Source organism: Leucopleurus acutus (genome assembly GCF_964270905.1).
Source record: "Leucopleurus acutus genome assembly, chromosome: X".
Classification (NCBI taxonomy): domain Eukaryota; kingdom Metazoa; phylum Chordata; class Mammalia; order Artiodactyla; family Delphinidae; genus Leucopleurus; species Leucopleurus acutus.
In genome coordinates, this window is record NC_139148.1 from 116,703,187 (window position 1) to 116,725,706 (window position 22,520).

Consider the following 22,520-nt stretch of genomic DNA (forward strand, 5'->3'; position numbering starts at 1 on the left):
ACAGGCCTAATCCCAAATTTGATTATTTTCGCACTTCTTAATCGTCTGTCTCCCCACTAGATTGCAAGCTCCCAAGGCAGGGTGGCGGGTGTTCTGCTTGACTCTGCCATGTATCCTCAGCGCCTGGCACTGTGCCTGGCACACGGTGAGGGCCCAGTAAACCGAAGGCTGAGTGAATGAATGAGTAGCCACGTGCCGCTTTGCCATCAGTGCTTTTTCGAATGATGCAAAGCCCTCTGTATGGTAGCTTTGGGCTCATGATGGGGCTCCTTTCGCTCCCCCCGGCCGATTACTAAGGGAAAGGGTCGCCGGTGGGTCCTTCGGCGTCTCTCAGAACCACGGGGCTCCTGCAGTCTGGGCCGAATCCGGGTGCGCTCCGGACACGGGCCGCTTTGCAGGGGGTGTGCTGGTTAGCGTAGGCCACCGGTGAGGCCACCTTCGCTCGACTCTCTTTGTTGCTCCCACCTCCCCAGCGCCGGCCGCGGCTGCCTGCAGTGACTCGTGACTCCCCGCCGGCCTCGAGGGCTGCGGCGCGAGGGCGGGGGGCCCCGGGCGCCCCCAGCCCGCCCTCCCCTCGGCCTCCGGGGCGGGAGCCGGCCCTCCAGGAAAGCGCTCGCCCCTGTCTCCTCGCAGCCACCTTCCCCGCGCGGCCGCGCCTTGCAGTCAGCGGGCCGCCCCCCGAGACGGAGGCACGTGGCCGCACGGGGTGCGTCGCGCCCTCGCCCGGCCCCCGGCCGGGCCGGCTCCCGCGCGCGCGCGCGCGCCCCGCACCGCAGCCCCCGCAGGCCGAGCCCCGGCTGGCGCACGCCCCGCCCCGCCCCGGGCCAGCCGCGCCCGCCCCCGCCCCCGCGCGCGCGCGCGCCCTCCCTCCCCGCCTCCCCCACGTGCCCCTCCCCTCGCGCCCCTCCCGCGCCCTAGATCCACCGCCCGGCCGAGGGGGCTCAGTCCGCAGCCGCCGACGCCGCCGCCGCGCCTTGGCCTCGGTGCAGGCAGCGGCCGCCGCCGAGACAGCCGCGCGGGCGAGCATCCCCAGGCTGTAAGCCCGCTTTCTCTCCGCGTGTGCGTGCATGCGTGTGTGCCTCCCGCCTAGCGGGCCCGCGTCCCGGGGGAGCGGCTGCCCTCCTGCCCCGCCGCCGCCGGTCGCGGGCTGGCCCCCGGGGCGGGTATCTGGGGCCTCGGGCCTCGGCCGGCCGGCCGGGGACAGGGGCTGCGGGATGGCCGGCCGCGGGGTCCCCTCCTCTGCCCTCCCGCCGGTGCGTGCCTCAGCCTCCCTCGGGCTCTCGCCGCAGGGGTGGCGGGCGGAGGGGACCGGGAGCGCCTGGAGGTGGGGAAAGCGGGAGGGAGGAGGGGGCTCTCCCTGGTTTCCTCTGCGGAATGGTGGGGAGTGGAGAGAGAGGGAAGGGGTTCCCTGGGCTTTCTGCCCGAGGATGGCGGGCAGTGGGGGGAGTGGGGCGAGGTGGGGGGCACCTCTCGGTTTTCTCAACGAGGATAACCGGCTGGGAGAGAGGTAGACGGTGGGGAGAGCGGGTGAAGATGAAGTAGAGGGCTCCCCTCGGTTTCCTCCTCGAGGACGGGGAGGGAGTGAAGGGGAACCGGCCTCGGTTCGCACGACGAGGTGGGCGGGGGTGGGCGTGGGAGGGAGTGGAGGTGAGGGGCTTCCAAGGTTTGCTCGTCGGGGATGCTGTGGTGGGGAGGAGGGGGGAGCCGCGCTGGTTCTTCTCTAAGGGGATGGCGGGGCGGGGGGTGTTGGCGAATGGGGGTGGGGGGAGGGGGGTTTCAGCTCCAGAGCGAAACCTAGAGAAGCAGGAGGAAGGTTTTGTAACATGGGTTGAGCCTTAGAAGGTGGATTTTCAAAACTGCAGGGTGTGACCTTTCCGTCTCAGAAAGCGTGAAATCCCTACAAGGTGCCGTCTGTTCTAGGCTCTGGGAGAGAGGTTTCTGCTTTCGAAGTTTCTCTTTCTCTTCCATTCCTCGCGGCCTCTTCTCAGGCATCCAGGACTAGGTGGAGGTTTGGAAATCAGCAAGGAAAGATTGTGTGTGGTTCGTGTTCGGTGCTATATTATCTTCTGCGTTTGAGACTGTGCGGGATTCTCAGGTTTGTTTTGATTGCCCTTTACAATAAAAACCCTGTACCAGCGAGACCCCTTGGGAAAAGAAGAGAACAAGGTTTATTAAGGGGACTCCAGGTTTGGTTTTTTAATTTCCTGAAGTGCAAGAGATACGTCGTTGTAGCATTTTGCTTGGCTTTCAGAAGACGTAGTAATAGAATAAACGTATGTCTTTGCTGGAAGTCCCCTATATTCATTTAAATTACTCCATCGGGATTATCTGAGCCCCCTTTGATTTGAATTTGGAATAGATCCAGATTTCCTAATTGGAGCCATCATTTTGTAATTGCCTGTAATTCTTTCCTGGGTTATCAAATCTATGGCAAGCTTATAGAGCACCAGGAATAATTTTTTTTCGTTATCTTGATTAAGACAGTTTTAATGTAAATTTTATGTTGTTCTTTGGAAATGTGAACATTTGCAGAATAGCATACATTTAAATTATGAGCCCCTTGGAATTTTGCAAAGCCTTTCCCTCCCCAGCTCGTCTCCAGGAACAGAACCCTCCCCATTCTTTACACTGAGGAAGCAAGGGCTTCTGGGATGGTAGCTTTGCCTTTGGAAACTCATGCTCATATTTGCTTAGGAAGAATACATATTGAAAAGGTTTAGGCCTTTAATGTGGTGATGCTATACGTGCTTTCCCATTTTGGTTACATAAGGTTCCAATCTAGTCTTTACCTTCAGTCTTTAAAAATGCTTATTTAACATTTTTCAGAGCAAATATAATCTTTATGCAACAGGAAATTAGTCAGATACGCCATGATTTGTGTGAACCACCTACCAATAAGTATATAGTCTAAGACTACCATATGGATTCTGTAACCATATATGGTTTTTGAAATTCTAGGCTGCCATTCCCATATTGAATTTTTGGAGAAGGAAAGCGCTCTTTTGTTTTTTGGGGTTTTTTTTAACCAAGTCTAGATTTTTGAGTGAAACTTTTAAAAAATGGTGTAAGATTTAAATTGGGAAAATTCCTCTTATATGATACCAGGAAATTGAAGCTAATTTAATATGGATCAAACTAATGGACCACTTAAACATGATAATTTACTTGTGTACTGGAAATGATAAACTGGAAATGTTTTAAGTGGAAATAGAGGTTTTTGGTCTCAAAGGTGGACGAGAATGCATTTATTGTTTTTTATAAATTTATTTATTTTATTTATTTATTTTTGGCTGTGTTGGATCTTCGTTGCTGCACACGGGCTTTCTCTAGTTGCGGCGAGCGGGGGCTACTCTTCGTTGCGGTGCGCGGGCTTCTAATTCCGGTGGCTTCTCTTGTTGCAGAGCACGAGCTCTAAGCGCACAAGCTTCAGTAGTTGTGGCGCACGGGCTTAGTTGCTCCGCGGCATGTGGGATCTTCCCGGACCAGGGCTCGAACCTGTGTCCCCTGCACTGGCAAGCGGATTCTTAACCACTGTGCCACCAGGGAAGCCCCGAGAATGCATTTAAACACTATTATTTGCACCATTTCTAATGTTAATGTGATACCCATTCTATATACTGGGCAATGATCTTAAAATAATACTTTAAGAATACAATTTAAATCTGACTGTTTTTTTCTCTTATGAATAGAATGCTGGGAGTGGTGAAATCTTTTGCAGAGAGAAGCATGTGATGGTGGTGGGCCTTAAGTTTCTCTAGACAAAAGGAGTAAATGGAGTGTCTTTTATGCAGCTTTTTAAGAACCTGTTGTTTGCCCTGCGGGACTGGAGAAGGGAAAAAAAAAGATAAGGAACCTTGAAAAATTAACAAAAATATGATCAGATATCTTTCTAAATATTCTTTAAATTTTTGCTCATATCCATTTGAAAAGTAATTTGTAAGTCAAGGCTTTGCGTAAGACATTGACTCTTACCTCTAAAGTTTTGACGTTAAAAAAACCCAAAAAACTGTTCACTGAAGGATGGCAGCTAACCTCCTGAGGCTGAGCCATCCCTGTTTTCCTGCTTCCACCGCCCGGCTGCCTCCTTGCCCTCTTGTGCCAGCAGCTTTGGCCTTTGTAATCTTGCGGGAGTTGAACAAATGTTCGTGCTTGCTTGAACTTTGGGCCTTATCTGTTTGGCTGCTTTCCCCAACTTTTGCCTACAAAATTTTTTTGGTTAATTGAATTTTCCAGTTGTTTGGGTTTGGAGTAAAAGGGAGCAGACTGTAATTATTTTCTCTTAAAAGATCTTTTCTTTCAGCTCCTGTTGAACGAGAGCAAAGAAAGTTTCTTTTTTTTTTTTCAACAGAGTACTTAATTAAGCAGAATATATGACCATTTATTTATTCAACCAACATTTACTGAGTGACCGCCTCTGTTGGAGGCTCTGTGCTAGGTGCTGGGATGCACAGTGGATAAGAAATGGCTCCTGCTTTCTGGTGCAGTTATTAAAATGAAAAATAGACAGTGAATTCGTTGTGAGTAATCAAGAGTTGTCCAGAGTCTTTTGGACTTTAACATAGCACTTTATGTACAGTAAACATGCTTCAGCCATGCAAACAGGGGAGCCGTTTCTTTCCAGGGTATTAGTCACTGCATAAATTCCATCTCACCTTCCCAATGAAGACATACTTAGTCAGTTTGGGTAATAACATGGTTTATAAGTCATCTTAAGGTCAATGACCTTTTAACGTTTTATGTAAAGTAATTAGGACATAGCAGATTCCTTGATATTAAAAGTTCAGCATTTTGTATGACTGTATAGAGTAGTGAAAAGATAACCAGGCCAGCATTCCTTCCTGTGACTTAAAGCAGCTTCTGACAGCAAATTGGGCCAAAAAATTTATTTTTCTATGGTCACCTTTGAATTACAGGTACTAATGAATGATGGAGCCCAGAGGAGTAGATAAGACTAAATGGCAGGGCGAGTAAACCTTTGTCCTCCTGCAGGGCTGCCTACCGAGGTGGCTGAGAATTCCCATCTGCAGAAAGTGCTAGACAAGTGGTTTTTAACTGGGGCAGTTTTGTCCCCTAGGAGACATTGAACAATGTCTGGAGACAGTTTTGGCAGTCACAGCTTGGGGTGTGTCTAGTAGGTAGAGGTCAGGCAAGGGGTTTAAACATTCTAGGATGCAAGGGGCAGTCCCCCGCACTGGAGAATCATCTGACCCAAATTGTCAATAGTGCTAAGGTTGATGTAATTTCCTCTATGAAATGCAGTAGAACTTAACTTCAGGAGAGTAGAGAACACTAACAGTGTCTTGATGTGACTGAGTTGTTGGCCAAGCTTACTTTACTAGTCTTTAAAGTGACTAGTACCTGAACATCGACCCAAATCATGAAGACCAATAGAAGCTACCATTTATGGTACTTAGCTCTGTGCCAGGCACTTGTATACATTGTCTAGTCTCTTCATTTTTAAATTAAGAACCAGGCTCAGAGAGGTAAAGTAATTTGCCCTCGGTTGCACAGCTGGGTGCAGTTAGGAGACATCAAAATTAAGATTGTCTTACCCCTCAGAAGTTCATGGTTTTGAGCACAACGTCGTACTGTCTCCCTTGCTGTGTGCTCTATTCAAAGTCTTAACAAAATTAAAATTACTACATGTGCTATATACCATTGAGTTTGCTGGAGAGTAATTAAAACCATGAACGTTAAACTTGATCATACTTGGAGTAAGTGGCCAGGAGTAGGGGGCGAAAGGGAACTGGTTACTCGAAGGCCTACTCTAGTTCTAGAAAATATGTGGGTTGAATTTACACCCATTATGTAATTTGATCCTCAGAGGAACTCTGCAGAGTGGTTATGATGCACATTTCATAGATGAGGTTAGTTAAGTAACTTGTCTAAGATTGCACAACTAATAAGCGGCAGAGTTGGGATTTGAACTTCAGTCCTGTGACTAAGCCACTGTCCCTTGCTGCTTGGTCTGGAGCTTGGTGTTGCTGAAGGGGAGTGAGGCGAGGACCCTGCTGCAGAGAGGTGAGTGACTGGTCCTGGGTAAAAAGTCATTTCGGAGGTAATGTGTTGTAGACACAGATCACATCCGGGTGGAGAAAGGAGAGGTGAACTATAATGCTATACCTTCCTCAACTGAGGAGAATTCAGCTGAACATGAAGTTTGTTCTAGAGATCTACCCTCACTGAGCCTGCAGTTGTCATTTGGGGGAACTTTATTGTCTATCTTCCTTGAAAATTGTACTTTTTATGGTGGTGAAGCTGGAAATTACCTAATTATGTTTATATCCTTTCCGCAGCTTACCTTCAACCTTTTTTGGACTGTCGTATAGAACTTAACAATGATAGCATTTAGTTTTGTAGTCTTTGTACACAATTTAAACATTTATTTTTGCTGTGGACGTTGTTTTTATAACAAGCGTCATCAAATTCAATATTTGTGTTTTCCATATGGGGGGTGTGTTTTGTTTTGACAGCTAAATATTTATTTTAACTTTTGATGTGTTGTGTTTTAGAGCATAGCAAGAGAAGAAAAAAAAAAACCCAGCCCAATAACAACCATATTTTGTCTGGAAAGCTTTTTTTTTTTTTTTTTTGTGGGTAGAAGAAGTACCTCATGTTTCATTTCATTTACTTTAAACTGGAAAGGAATTTTAACCATGCTTCTCAAGGGCCAGGATGCTGGAAAAAAAAAGTTATTTAGATAAAACGTATGTTTTGATTTCCACGTAGGACTGTGAGCCATAGATTCTGATTATAATAATAATGTCCTGATTCTGACTACAGCAGCCAGCCACTTGGGTAATCAACCACTGTGTGCAGACACGCATTGTGATACTGTCTGACTTCATATCACCGCCCCCCCGTGCTTTTAGAGTAGACTTGAGAGATCTGGTAAAACTTGCAAGAATGCACTAATCCTTCTGAAAATCTATTTTTTAAATGATAAGAGTGGTACTTTTTCATTGTAGGGAAATTTAGAAAATACAGACAAGCCTAAAGAAAATAAAAATCAGTTCTAATCCACCACCCAGAAGTTAGTGACAATGTTTTGTATTTCTTTGTTAAATGCAGTGATTTTTTTTCATGGTGGACTCAAGTCCATTGCAGAATCTCCAACTTATAAGTGTAGTCTAAGGTTTTTTAAAAATTTTACCAAAAGATCCTCTGAATTACTGTTGCATCTCTAGATAGAAGTCATGGTCATGAAGAGTGAAATGGGAACGCCACCCGAGAGTTAGAGAATGATCATGTGGCCTCCTCATGTAAGCTCCTTAAAATTCTTCTCCAAGTTGAGTAGTAGAATTTCAGCGCTAGAAAGGGCTGTCAAGACCCCGCCCCCCTGCTTTGTTTTAGAGGTGAGAAAACTGAGGCTCAAAGGGGCCAAACACCTGATCCAAGGTCATGTGATGTGTTAATGTCAGAGTTCCAATTTGAAGTTTTAGGTCCTCCATACGTAGGTAAGTTTTAATTTCCTACTTAAAAACTCTTCACAGCCAGACCTTTTTGTTGGCTTGTCCCTCAAAAGAACAAGGTATTATGGTGAAAGTATATTAACTGTATACTGAAGGATACCAAAAAGGCCAGTTTTTTCCTAATTTCAGAAAATGATCAAAACAGTTGTTTGCAGAAATTTATCATATTATTTGCTTTACTGAAATTGAATATTAGTGGTGGGGAGCCTCTTTTGTGCATCTAGCCTTTAATTTCCTCTGGCCTAGGGAGCAAGTACAAGTACCAAGGCCTATGGAATATGCATAGAGTCGCAGAAATGCAGCAACGACTTCGTAAGAGTCTTTACACATACTAGCCTGAAAGACCCCAATTGGAGCCATCGCTGCATGAAAGTTTTCTTTTCCTTTATAAAACGAAATGTCTGTTAAAATTGTGGTAAAGTTCAAATTGTGGGAAAGAAATTGTAAAGAGTGCATTTGCTTCCAAACTCGGGAAGTTATGGCCAACGCTGGCACAAGCGCATGCGCGCGCACCCTCACATGCGGTCGTTGTTTTAAATCTGGCGCTGTTAAAAAAAAAAAAAAAGTTCTTCAGCTTCCCGCCCTTTCTTTCTTCGCCCTCTTTGTGCTTCTGTAGCTGTGTGGGCCCCTCTCTCTTCGTGTCTCCTTTGCCTGGGTGTCTATTTTACTCTCAGGGTGACCTTTTTTCGGTCCAATGGACTCTGCCCACTTTAGTTTTTCCGGGCTCCAGAGTCGTCATCAAGTTTACCTGCCGCTGCGTCTTCCCCTTCCCGCATTTGCCAGTATTACAGTTACCCCCAACCTGGGCCAGCTCCGTTTTCCAGCCTAGGATGGTCAGGGAAGCTGCTCTCCAGAACAGGTGTCGGGTGAGATCTGGTGTCCCTTGATACAGAAATGTCACTGTTAGAATAGAATTCAACAAAATACATCTGGAGATTACATAGGCTGTGTACACATGTAAACCTGTGAACACAAAATCATCCCTTTTCTGTGGCCAGGGCTCCAGCAAACGCTAAAGCTACGTGAAATAATGAATATGGATACTCACTGCCAAAGGCTTACTATTGGAACAAGTGAGAAAATTGTCCCCTTGCCTATAGGGCTGTGCTGTGAAGTAGTTTCCCCTCCTGTTCCTCATTATTGCCTGCTAATGAATATGTGCATTGTCAGCTAGCCGCCAGCTCTTCCCAGCTTCCTGCAGCACACTGTACTGCTCTTCTGGAAATGGGTTTTGCTCTGCATTTAAACCAATGAGATTTGCTTGAGCTTCATTTTGGAGCTACTATGGGTGTAAAATACACAGATAGAAGATACACGTGTACCGGCTTTGTAAGTGCAGTGAAACCTAGGAAAAGAAAAGAGCAGTCAAAGTAAGTCTTGGTTGCCAGCACTCTACATTTTGTGGGATTTATATTTTATTCACGTACCTAAAAACTCTGGTTCTAGGGGCAGGACAGGAAGAAAGATGCAGCCGTAGAGAATGGACTTGAGGATACGGGGAGGGGGAAGGGTAAGCTGGGATGAAGTGAGAGAGTGGCATGGACATATGGACACTACCAAATGTAAAATAGATAGCTAGTGGGAAGCAGCCGCATAGCACAGGGAGATCAGCTCAGTGCTTTGTGACCACCTAGAGGGGTGAGATAGGGAGGCTGGGTGGGAGGGAGGGAGACGCAAGAGGGAAGAGATATGGGAACGTATGTATATGTATAACTGATTCACTTTGTTATAAAGCAGAAACTAACACACCATTGTAAAGCAATTATACTCCAATAAAGATATTAAAAAAAAAAAGCGAGTCATGTACCAGAATGTTCACTGCAGCTCTATTTACAATAGCCAGGATATGGAAGCAACCTAAGTGTCCATTGACAGATGAATGGATAAAGAAGATGTGGCACATATATACAATGGAATATTACTCAACCGTAAAAAGAAACAAAATTGAGCTATTTGTAATGAGGTGGATGGACCTGTCTGTCATACAGAGTGAAGTAAGTCAGAAAGAGAAAGACAAATACCGTATGCTAACACACATATATGGAATTTAAGGAAAAAAATGTCATGAAGAACCTAGGGGTAAGACAGGAATAAAGACACAGACCTACTAGAGAATGGACTTGAGGATATGGGGAGGGGGAAGGGTAAGTTGTGACAAAGTGAGAGAGTGGCATGGACATATATACACTACCAAATGTAAAATAGACAGCTAGTGGGAAGCAGCTGCATAGCACAGGGAGATCAGCTTGGTGCTTTGTGACCACCTAGAGGGGTGTGGGGTAGGGAGGGTGGGAGGGAGGGAGACGCAAGAGGGAGGGGATATGGGGATGTATGTATGCATATAGGTGATTCACTTTGTTATACAGCAGAAACTAACACAACATTATAAAGCAATTATTCTCCAATAAAAATGTTAAAAAAATTAAATTAACAAACCAAAAATAAAACAAACCAAAAAAACTCTGGTTCTTACATATATTCAAAGCATAAAATGTTCCATAGACCTTCTAATCACAAGAATTTGCAATATCCACCGAGTTCTAAATGTGCTTTTCAGTACTAAGGACATGATAGATGGGAGTGTAGAGATGTTACCGTCAAGGTTGTTTTGACGAGGATGGTACAAAAGTAAATTTCTCCACTCGATTAACAAGTTTTGTTATTCACTTTCACTTTTAGAGTGCGGTTAAGGCTGCTTGGCTCCTGTCAGATTAAAAATGTGTGATTTATTAGGAAGAGGTTAAGGGCTGGTTTTTCAGTGAATCTCTGCCGGGTCTAGTATTAGACTTTATTCTTGTTTGGGAAGCTGATGGCCAGCGTGTGTCTATAGACGTAATCAATCATCTGTACTTCCGTGTGACCAGTTGAACTGAAGTAACAGGTGCCCCCCCAGGTTTCTTAGAGACTAAAGCATACACACACACACACACACACACACACACACACACACAAATTCCAAAAATCTTTGTATCACTAAGCCATAGTAGTGGATTTAGACGTTTGAATTAACAAAAATTTATGTTTTTCAATAGTTTGTAAGAAACACCCTGTAAATAATGGTAGTTTCACATACTTAAAACGATTTTTATAAAAAGTCCTCAGGCAGATGGCTTCTAGAAGCTAAGGAGACACTTTAAGTTCCTTGTCAAATTTTCTGTGTCTCCAGATGCCAGGGTCAGTTCAAATTTTCAAATTCTAGGCCCTTCCCTTCTAGGCCCTAAGATGCAGAATTTTCCAGTGTAGTAAGCACACCTAACCACACTAAGGAAAGAAACCAAGCAGCCCAGCTAATAGGAGGTGAAAATGTATACTCGCATCTACAGATAAAGCAGTCGGCCTTTGTTAGAGACACTTTTAAAATATCAACCCCCCCAATTTATTAAAGAATAACTAACAGATATAATTGTATATAGTTAAAGTGTACCACATGGTACAATAAATAAATCTATTTTAAATAAGTTACAATAGATAGATGAGTTTGGGATGAACAGATACACACTACCGTATACAAAACAGAGGTTCGGCTGAGGGGAGGGACGCTTCAGGGAGAGGTTCAGCCACGGTCAGCAGGCTTGTTGCTTCTCTGGTCGCCACTCCCCCGGCCAGCCCGACAAGATGCGCCAGTAGCGCGGCACCGATTCCTCTCGCTCTGAGCAGACTCACCCTTTATACCGGAAAGCTGGAGGGCACTATGGGGAAAACAAAACAAGAAGAAAGTGGAGGAGGTGCTAGAAGAAGAGGAAGAAGAACAAGTGGTGGAAAAAGTTCTCGAGCGTCAAGTGGTAAAGGGCCAAGTGGAGCACCTCGTAAAGTGGAAGGGGTTCTCCGATGAGGACAGCACATGGGAACCAGTAGAAAACCTGGATCGCCCCGGCCTCATTGCTGAGTTCCTGCAGTCACAGAAAACAGCACACGAGACATAAATCAGAGGGAGGCAAGCGCAAAGCTGATTCTGATGTGCAAGATAAGGGGAAGGAGAGCAAACCAAAGAAGAAAGAAGAGTCAGAAAAGCCACGAGGCTTTGCCCGGGGTTTGGAACCGGAGCAGATTATTGGAGCTACAGACTCCAGTGGAGAACTCATGTTCCTGATGAAGTGGAAAAACTGATGAGGCTGACCTGGTCCCTGCCAAGGAGGCCAATGTCAAGTGCCCACAGGTTGTCATATCCTCCTATGAGGAAAGGCTGACGTGGCATTCCTACCCCTCGGAGGATGATGACAAAAAAGATGACAAGAATTAACTCTCCTGACTACCAGCCCCTGTCACATCTGACTGTGGGTTTCGAGTGGGGAAAGAAAGAGTTCTACTTGTCTTGACACCATAGAGGTGGCTTGAGAAGATGTCCTTTGAAGAGCCAGTGTAGTTTCTGTGCCCTACAGCAGCCCAAGTGCTTTAAAAACGCTCCATGCTGTATAGTTTGCACACCCATCCCAGTGGAGGGGAAGGACGGTCAGTGTTTCAAGACAACCCACTCTGAACTTCGCTGAGAAAAGCAAAGGGCCTTCTATGAAGGACAAAACTTGCAGAATGAGATGTGGGAGAGCAGAAGATACTGTAGATCTTCAAAGAGCGTCTCCACAACCCACAACCTTCTTCCCAATAGTGTTAACTCTACATTTTTACAGCATAGCATGTATGTAGTTTTTGGCTATTACTGGTGTATTATTTGGGGCGGGAGGGATGAGGTGGGGAAGAAGGGAGATGGGTTAGGGTCATTTTTGTTAAAATTTGGGGCCTGATGGGGGAAGTGGTGAAACAAAGGAAAGAACAACTAATGATGATCTGGTTCTGTGTCCAGAATATTTCATCCTTTCAAAAAATGTCATTGGCAGCCTAAATGAGGACTGAGACACTGTTTAAAAGCTGTGAATGCCTGAAACTTAGAAGCCAAGGTGTTCCCTGCCTGAGCTTAATGCTGTTCCCAACAAAGGACTAAGCCAGTTAAGAAGTTACCAAAGCTGTGGTCTGTGGGATGGAAACTGGTTGAGGAGGAAAAGTCTTATTGGAGTGTATACGCAGGCAGGTCATTCTGTCTTAGAGATGCTAATTCTTGAAATTGACAAGAAGACCCTTTCTTTTCCAGTTACGAAGTTATAAATGTCAGCTTCTCCACCCAAGCCACTGGCTGAAGTATTTGGGGAAGGGCAGAGGGTGGTATAGGAGGTGGGAGAGTAGGGAAAGGCAAGGGCCGATGCTCTTACGGTGGAAAACTCTTGGAGCCTCTGTTTTTTGAACTTTGAAACCATTGGTGGCAGGGTTCAGTCACTGACAGCACAAGTTCACTGAATCACTTCAGGAGTTGAATGATTTCTGAAGCCCTGGTCTCAGGAGAAGATTAAACTTTCATACTGGGGCAGTGGTTCACTTTAAAACAAAACAATTTTTTTTTAATCCTAAGAATTAACTAAAACCCAAAATGCTGTCTTGAATCATGAGATCCATCAGTTCTTGACATCGTCTAGACCTGCATCTGGAACTCCGTTGTAAAATCATTTTAGGCATGTGTTAGGTTTCTGTGAAAACTTTTGTTTAACTGTTAAACTTCATACCGACACTGTCAGTTTTTGTCTTAATGAAAGTATAGATTTATTTAAAAACACACTAAAAACAAAATAGATAACAAGGACCTACTGTATAGCACAGGGAACTATATTCCATCTCTTGTAATGGAAAGGCATCTGAAAAAGAATAGATATATTCATATATGGATAAGTGAATCACTTTGCTGTGTACCTGAAACACAACATTGTAAATTAACTATACCTCAATTTAAAAAATGGTTTAAAAAATAACAAGAAAATAGAAAAAACTGAAGTGTACAATGTGATGATTTGATACACATGTACACTGTGGAATGATTATCAAGATAATTTAATACCCACTGTATGGAGTATCATTTATGTACAATAGACTGCATCCAGTTAAGGCATACAACTTGACGAGTTGCGGCAGAGGCATAGAGCCTTTTGCAGCGCATCCTTCCCCAGGCAACCACTGATCTGCTTTTGTGTGAGAGCTGCTTTCTATAAACTTGAGATTTGAAAGTTTGTGGCTCTTTCTCAATCCAAAGACCAGCTCTAAATCCAGAACGCTGTTTTCTTCTCTATATTTAAGATCAAATAATGTGACAAGAAGATTCCAGGTTTGACTTCTTAGAACCTTTCCCTGGTGGCCTAAAGGCGAGTACTGAAGATTTTGCCTGCAAGTAAACCAGTCTCTTTATTGAATAGCCTCATTACATACTCGGATTGAAGGGAAATCAGAACCAAGAGAGAAACAATCCTGATAAAACAGAGAAGCAGTATATGTTCTTCTGAAGTAGGTAGGGTGAGATGTCAGATCCCCCAAGGACAGGACAAATAAACTAATTGGAATTTTGCTTCACACTTATTCATAAATTAAAAATGAAAGCATCAGAATAAATGTTTTACACCTGTAGGTCTATACCTCCAGCTAGTGTGTGTATGTAATCATTATTCAGGAATAACCCTATCCCTAGAGCCTTCCAAAAGATTTGAAATGGGTTTCAGAGGGAATTTTCAGTGGATGGAAGGTGTACCATCTTTACACACTTAACGTGCAAAGCCGGCTTTTAACATGCTGAATGTTGCTTTCCCATTGATATATTCAGTTGAATGAATGATTAGGCAATTTAAGGGCTAGAGTGTTGAGACGCACTTTGTCCCTTCCTCACTCACCCCCTCAAAATAATTCCTGTCACCGTCCTTTTATGTCTAGCTGGCTCTCCTTTCCATTGCTGCCGCTCTGTCCTGCATCTCGTGTCCATCTGCCACTCCCGATTTCGACTGTTTCTGCCCGTCCCTGCTTTCCTTTCCCAGTTTTCTTCCTCCTCTTTTCTGTCTCCCGATGCTACTTCTCTTACACTGCTCTGCTTTCTCATGACAAAGCTGTTTTTATAAACATCTCCAGACCAAGTCATCAGCAGACTAATTCCAACATGTCAGATGTCATCTTGGAGACTGTTTTTCTTACTTTTTGTTTTGTGGTCCAAGAATTTCTTCAGACTCGTTTTTTGGGGGCCATACTGGAGGTCTGAGAGTTGTGAATGGTTGGTTTTCACATAATCAGAGTTGAATATGTTTGCAGGGCTATGTTATAGTCAGTCTTTGAAACCATGAATCATTGAAAAGAAATGAATGATGTACATTACAGCATTCCTGTGAAACTTGCCTTTACAAAGCTACAGCAATTAAAATGGTCTTGAGGTAAGGAGAGTTATTGCTCCTCAGAAGGTACTGGAAACGTTTTTTTGGTTTGGTGTTTTTTTGTTTGTTTGTTTGTTTGCTTTTGGTCACACCACGTGGCTTGTGGGATTTTAGTTCCCCTACCAGGGATCAAACCCAGGCACTGGGCAGTGGAAGTGTGGGAGTCTTAACCACTGGACCGCCAGGGAATTCCCGGAAAGGGTTGGGTTTTTTTTGTTTTGTTTCAAAAAACAAAAAACTTCAGCATCTGTCAAAGTCTATAGAATGCACAGCAGAAAGAATGAACCCTAATGTAAACTATTGACATTAGTTAATAATAATGTATCAGTGATAGCTCATCAACCGTAAAAAAAAATACAGTAATGCAGGATATTAAAGATAGAGGAAACTGGGAAGGAGGTATTGTGGAGGTATGTGGAAAATACTTTCTGCTCAGTTGTTCTGTAAATCTAAAACTGCTTTTAAAAAATCTATTTTAAATCTATTATTTTTCACCTGGGATTCAGAAATACAATGACTATATCAGTCACTTTTTATTATTAATTTGTAGATAAAAGCGCAGTGTTTGCTTTTAAGTACTAGTAATGTAAGAGAAGTGTCTCTTCGTGAGTGCTGTAACTTGTACTGTGGGTCCCCTGAATAGTGAAAATGTGAGTTCCCGGGAGAGCTGCCCGGCGCTGTTCACCACTGTCTGGTTGCACAAGAGTTACTGAGCAGGTTAGTGTGAGCACTGCGTCGGGACTTTGTCTGTCTGCCACCACTGGGGCATCGTGCCATCTTTGTGGTGGAGTGGAGCCCCGGGCTTGACAAATTCCGTGCCCCACAACCCAGTGAGCCCTTTTTTGACCCTTGCATTTGTGGTATCACTAGCAACAGTGACAATCGGTGAGCTCATACCAACGCTTGCAGCCAATATCCAGGTCAGAGTTTGATTGCTTTCGGCCAAAGGCTGTTGCTTGGCTTGTAGTAGCATGGACCTGAGACCAGAACCTCTGGGCAATTACTCAGCATGGCCAGTGTGACAGTAAAGCCATGTGAAAAGATGAGGTCTTTTAAGGTCTTATTGCCAGTGGTTTCTGTATACTGGAACCGGGTGATTCTTTCTTTTTGACCTGGGTGATTCTTACGAGCAACTACAAGTACATGTTGCTTCCTTGAGTTGGCTGTGTAAACAGAACGTTCTCTGTAGGCGTTAGTAGGTGGGGGGGTGGTCAGGCCTGAGAAGGACATTGCGGCTGAGGGAGACAAGCACACATTAGGATGGTGTTAAAGTCACCGGAAGAGGAAACATTGAGAAAGCGTCAAGAGTTGGAATATAAATGATGGCAGTGAAGGGATCGAGGAATGGATGTCTGGTGGGTATGGTTGTTCATGGAATGCGTCCATCAGGTCTGTGATTAGACCCAGCGTCAAAAACTTCATACAGTTAGCTGCGAAAATACTCATGAAGGGGGCAGTTGGTTATAGAGGTCACCTATTTAACTTACTAAATTTTATTGTATATCGGAAGAAAACTTTTAATGTATGGATCTGTTACGTATGCTCATTGTTATACCTGTTATTAGAGAAGGGGAAAGGGGAGACAGAGAGAACCTCTCCCTCGAGCCACAGTCCATGATGGAGGCTGGGGATTCCAGTTTGGCTGCCAAGGTCACAGGTTACTGTGGGCTGGTGGTGAACCAAGTGGTGGCACAGCCGCTGCATTCCTTGTGCTCACGTTCACGACTGACACCAGGTTCTGTGAGCTGACATGATTGTACAGCACTTCCTGTCCATTGTAGAGGCGGCAGAAGTCACCAGAGCATCCTGTGTTTGCCCCGCAGGTGTAGACAGGCCCGGCCAGTCAGGAGGCCGGGCCCAGTCATGCTCCTCTCAGCCAGGCTGCTGGAAATAGCTCGAAGGCCTGCGGAGGTGCAGTGGCGATGGCAGGCAGGGCGGGTGTGTCACACCGTCCTCTTGCCCCCCGTTGCTCACCCAGTCGCCGCTCGCTGCCCTTCGGCTGCTCTTCATCTCCCTTCCCCTCTATCTGCTGTTTACCCTTGATTCAGTTACTTGTGGATTTTCTGTGAAGGAACAAGGAGGCGGGACGTCAGCACCAAAAAGTCAGGGCCCCTTGGCTGAAGCCGTCCAGCCCAGACTTCGCCCACTGCCGGGCTGTTACAGCTGCGTGGGCCTGTTGGGTGTCACATGGAACTTGGGGTACTTGTAAAAGTTTCTGACATATAACTTGAAAGTTGATTTGTGTCACCTTATAAACTTATCGCTGCTTCCACTTTTAAAACCCTATAATTTTCCTTTACATGTGTGTGATTGTCCCTATAGCAGACACTGGCTGCGTGCATGCCGAGGTGAAGGATTTATTCTGCGGCTAATTGATGGGAGCAGGGCCGCCCAGTGGCCAGCACGTAAGGAAACAGTTCATAGGGTACCAAAGGCAGCTTCTAGAGTATGAGTCCGAACACTTCCTCAAATGAAATCAGCAAACGTTTACGGACTGCTTGCTCTATGTGCTAGCTAGATGCTGTGGGGGACGTCAAAAGCAAAAAGGATCTCCTCAAGGAAGGAACATCCATTCTAACTGGAGAAGCTGTTAGAGACGCATTAAGGATGTGGTGGGAAGAGTACTGAGCTGAGAGGGAGGAGGAGGGAGTCGGGAGTGTTGAATCCTGGCCCAAGTTCTGCCGATAACCATCTGATCCCTGGGCAAAGTACTTCCCCTCAGTACTTACTTTATAAAAAGGGAATCGGACTGGATAATCCCTAAGACTTTCTATAGATTGGTTCACGAACAAATGGGTTCAAAAGGTAAACAACAGTACAAGGCAGTAATAGGATTCCAGAAGACGGTACCTTCTCTTTTGCCAGATGAAGTATGCAGATGATAGTTACTGTTATGTGTAAATGATACGTATATTTATACTGTATAACTATACTAGTTATGACTATAGACCAGTATTTCTCAAAATAGGGTCCTTGGACCAGCAGCATCAGCATTACCTGGGAGCTCGTTAGAAATGCAGATTCAGGGGCCCCACCCCAGACCTACTGAACCAGAAGCACTGGGAATGCAGCTCAACACTTTGTGTTTTAATAATCCCCGCCCCCCCGGAGGTTGTCACGCCCACTGAACTTTGACTGTGGGCTCTCGGAATTCGGGGCGGCGGTTCTCAAACCTGGCTGCCCATTACATTCCTCTGGGGGAACACGGGGGGCACCGAGACGTTACTAGTTGCTCTGGCTCCCCAGGGGCAGCCAACTTGAGGATCACTGGTGTAGGGACGGTGGCGTGCGCCCGAGCACCTGTTACTCAGTAGGGGTGACAGAGCTCAGAGGCACGGAGTCGGCCAGAACCAGAGCTGAGTGTGGGAGAAGGGGAAGAGTGGGTTCGAGTATGACTGGAAGGCCTTGAATTTCATGCTAGAAATTTGGCCTTCAGATTACAATGGAGGAAAGTTGGGGGGAAAGGGAGTGAGCCGTTCAAGGTGGTACATTCGAAAGGTTGTTCTGGCGGTTCTACGAAGACGGGAGTGCGTCCATAGTCGGGAAGTCTGGTGAAGTAGTCTAGGTGTGAAGTAATCATGAACCAAATTGCGAATGTAGAAATGTGATTAGAAGGAAGAAAAAGTAGGAAAGCTCTCTCGCAGGACAGATGGCTAGGATTTGGTGATAGCTGTGGGGTGAAGGCAGGGTTAGAATGAGGCTTTGGCTCAGGAGTTCCTCTCTTCTGGGACAGCCAGTGCTCTCCAGATGCAGCTCTCAGAATGGTCACGTTTTACGCATCTGTACTTATCCTCTGTCCCTCATTGCTTTGATTTTGGAGTTCTAATTTGGGGGGTGTGTTTTCCCCAGTGACTTATAGAAAGACACAAATTACAGTCGTCCACAAAGCTACCCATGGTCATCGGGGCCAGGGCGGGGGGAAATCCTGTTTCTCTTGATGAAAGAATGCTTGGAGTTGTGGGAAAGTTGTAAACTTGGCAATGACTAATTCAAGCCTATCAGTCAATTAAGTGAATTTTTATTTTATCATTTGTTTTATTTGGGAACCGTTGTAATAGTCACTGAAAGAACATCAATCTCCATATTTTTAAAACAAAACGAAAATACCATTGAACATTAGGGCAAAGGGCAAGAATTTCGAGGTTTTACCTTTTGACTTTAGCAAATGTTTGCTGCTCCATTTTTCTTGCTGGATTTCACCATTTAATTTGCTTTTGGTTTGGGGCTTTGGGGTTTTTTTTTTTGCATTGTTCCTACTTGTTCCTCATGCCTGATCATTTTAGTTCCCTTTATTCTGTCATTGATGGCTTTTTTATTCCTAAGTATTCTTAATGTTTTAGTTTTTTGTTTGTTTTTCTCCTTTTCTTTAGTCTTATAAAGCTCATTAGCCAGCAGTTATGTAAAGACATACGCAGAAAACACGTACAGTCTGGGTTTTTTTTAACCTTTTGACCCCTTCACCCATTTCCCCACCCCCTGCCTCTGGCAACTGCCAATCTGTTCTCTGTACCGATGAGCTTGTTTTTTGTTTTTAAATTTTTAGATGCTGTGTATAAGAGAGATCATGCAGTATTCGTCTTTCTCTGACTAATTTCCCTTAACATAATGCCCCGGAGGTCCATCCATGTTGTTGCAAATGGCAAGATTTCCTTCTTTTTATGTCTGAGTAGCATTCCATTGCGTAAACATGTACTGCATCTTCTTTATCCATTCATCCATTGATAGGAATGTGGGTTGTTCCATATCGTGGCTATCGTAAGTAGTGCTGCAGTGAACATGGGGGTGCAGATATCTCTTTGAGTTAGTTTCTTTGGATAAATACCCAGAAACAGAATTGCTGGATTATATGGTAGTTCTATTTTTTAATTTTCAGAGGAACCTCCATACTGTTCTCCATAGTGACTGCACCAATTAACATTCCCACCAACAGTGTAAGAGGGTTCCTTTTTCTCTACATCCTTGCCAACACTTGTTATTTGTGGTGTTTTGATAATAGCCATTCTGACAGGTGTGAGGTGGTATCTCATGGTGGTTTTGATTTGCATTTCCCTGATGATTAGTGATGCTGAGCATCTTCTCATGTACCTGTTGGCCATGTGTTTGTTCTTTGCGAAAATGTCTATTCAGCTCCACTGCCCATTTTTTAAATTGGATTGTTTATTTTGCCATTCAGTTGTATGAGGTCTTTGTATATTTTGGATGCTAGTTCCTGATCAGATACATGATTTGCAAATATTTTCTCCCATTCCGTAGGCTGCCTTTTCATTTTGTTGATCATTTCCTTTGCTGTGCAGAAGCTTTTTTATTTGATGTGGTCCCACTTGATTATTTTTGTGTTTGTAGCAAAAGTATTCTTCATGTTTTAGTGTGCCAGTTAAAAAGGAACGCGTGTATTTTTATTTCTTATCCCCCCTTTGTGACCACAAATTCTTTAAATTTGCATCCAGAAATGCCCCATCGAAATTTCTCCTTAGAGCCTATTGGGGGCCTGGTGGGCACACTGCTTACCTTTCATCCTTTTGTTAGTTTACAGGTTGTGCCGTATCTGGAAGGAAAGACCTTTTATTACTAGTTGCAAACCTGTAACAGCAAATTTGATATTTTAAAGCGTTCCATATAGTCCAATGCAATATTTTTAAATGGTCACCACTCTAACTTTGGAAAAGTTGTGCACTTTTTAGTTTTCTGAAGGAACTATAAAAATCTAAGGATGAATCTAGAAGGATCACAACTTGAAATGTGTAGTATATCTAGTAGATACCTTTTAAAAAATATAACCTCTCTTTTCCCAGACTGAGTAAAGATAAAACCTTTCTCTTTGCAAAGTTTGAAGAATATTATATCATATAAAATAATAGATGTGGAAACTTGTGTGGAATAAATGGTCTTCCAGACATAGTATAGAGTATATTATACTCAGTCTAAGGACACAAAATTAGACTTTATTATATTTCTATAACATAACATCCTCTTGGATTTTGTTTATTAAGTTAATGTGCTGGTAAAGACTCGATGATATTGCAGATCCTGATTATGTTGAAATTATTAAAATGAGGCATCTTTTATCTGAACCATTTATTTATACCAATTAATTATTTTGCCGGATAAGAGCCACTTTATCAGTTCTTCTGCTAAAGGAAAGAAGTCGGTGGCCATCTCGTTTGTATTTCCTGTTGCATGTTATGGTAACATTTCAAATGTGTTTCTGGATGGTGCAAATGCCGATGTCTCTAACGACCATAGCAGCGTAAGCATTTGAATCGAAGCAGGATAAATGAGAAGTCTAAGCGGCTGCTCAGTACCATCACAACTGTACCTAATTAAGAAGATATTTGGGGTTCACTGCTCTTTGGTTTCTTAGGTAGGAGAGAGTATTCTGAAGGACATGATTAAGGAATGGTTACCATGACAATCGCATTCAAAGAGTTAGAGGAGACAGTGAATCTGTGGGGCTCATCCATTTTGATTGATTCAACGGGTCTTTTAGATTCATTCAAACAGCTGTTGTCTCTGGATTTTATTTTCCACGTAATTCACCCAATTGATTGGTGATTTGGGGATCACTTAAGCTTGGCTGTCCATAGTGATAGGATTGACAGTGTCTGTGACCAAAATACCGTTGTTAAACCTGAAGGAGAATGATTGTGTGTGTTAAATGTCACTAGAACACAGCTTCTGGCTTCTGGAATAACATAAATGGTTTGTCTAATTTCACTTATTAATTCTGTCAGGGTGGGATAAGATTAACGTGATTTATTTTAAAGCATGACTGACCCCAAAGTGTTTGGGTTTTATTTTGGATTACTTTGCTGTCATCACATTTTACCCAGTGTGTTTGGCTGCTGTTCTGTTTTTACTCTTTGACTTGCGCAATATCATCAACACAATTTGTGTTATGTCTGGTCGGAGCCACAGTTACACACTGCAGATTGAAAAGTGTACACGACTCTATGGCTCTGAGTGCCTTTATCCCCAACTCAGTGTTAAGCGGGACACAGTAACGTGAACTGGACGTAGAAATGCTGTTAAAATCTTGCTGTACGTTTTTATCTCTCTTTGTGGGCTAGTTCTTGATGGTCAAACTGAACTGTGCAACTCAAGACTCCTCTGGCAGGGGCCCAAGTTGGACCCCCATGCGAGAGCTCTGCCTGCTCTGCCTTTGGGCCTTTCTCTCTTCTGCCCTCTAGAGGCCATCAGGGAATATGACATTCAAGGACTTCCTCTGCGAGGGAGAGCCGGCATCTTGGTGCGGTTACTAGATGCCAAGTTCTCTGGCCTCCCCTGGCCCCATCAAAGCCTGAATTTGCAGAGGTAGGGAGCAGACAGAGAGAAGGAAGGGAAGGTACTGGCAGGGTTGGGGTCTCAGGGAGGAAGCTCTTCTGGTTCTTTAGAGAACGGGATTCCTTCAAGTAGAGCCCAGCATGTATCACATCCATCTCTAGGAAAAATTGGTTCTGGAAGGGTGAGTAAAATGGACTAATATAATAAGGCTAGAGTGTGATGGATTCAGGTTCAAAGTTTAAGTCGGGTTCGATCTAAGTAGGGGTATATTTGGGACCAGGTATCTGAGGCAGCATATGAAATGGTTATCCAATTTTGATAACCTTTTCACTCTGCGCCTGCTGTAATAGTGTTAATTATATATCTGATATTCGGTGAGTACCTTGTATGCGTGAGGCCTTGTTAAGTGCTTTATATGCACTGCCCTGTTGCCACCTTACAGCCTCTCTGTGAGGTCAGCTAACATGAGGTTCGCAGAGGTTGTACAGTTAATATGAGGCGGGGCCAGTATGTGAACCCAGGCAGTCTGACTCTGGCGCCC

General features: G+C 44.4%; 1 protein-coding gene and 1 pseudogene across 2 annotated transcripts in view; both read left to right on the forward strand.

The window, feature by feature from the left end:
• The first annotated feature begins 944 nt into the window (after window positions 1-944).
• Window positions 945-22,520, forward strand: part of FHL1 (four and a half LIM domains 1) — a 60,618-nt gene continuing 39,042 nt past the window's right edge. The window contains exon 1 of the mRNA XM_082864450.1: window positions 945-1,036. The gene's annotated coding sequence lies outside the window, so the exon portion shown is untranslated. The remainder of the gene's footprint in view (window positions 1,037-22,520) is intronic.
• LOC309978639 (chromobox protein homolog 1-like) lies at window positions 8,757-11,712 on the forward strand (annotated as a pseudogene). The gene is made up of 2 exons: window positions 8,757-8,842; window positions 11,130-11,712. The product of its transcript is annotated as a chromobox protein homolog 1-like (transcript).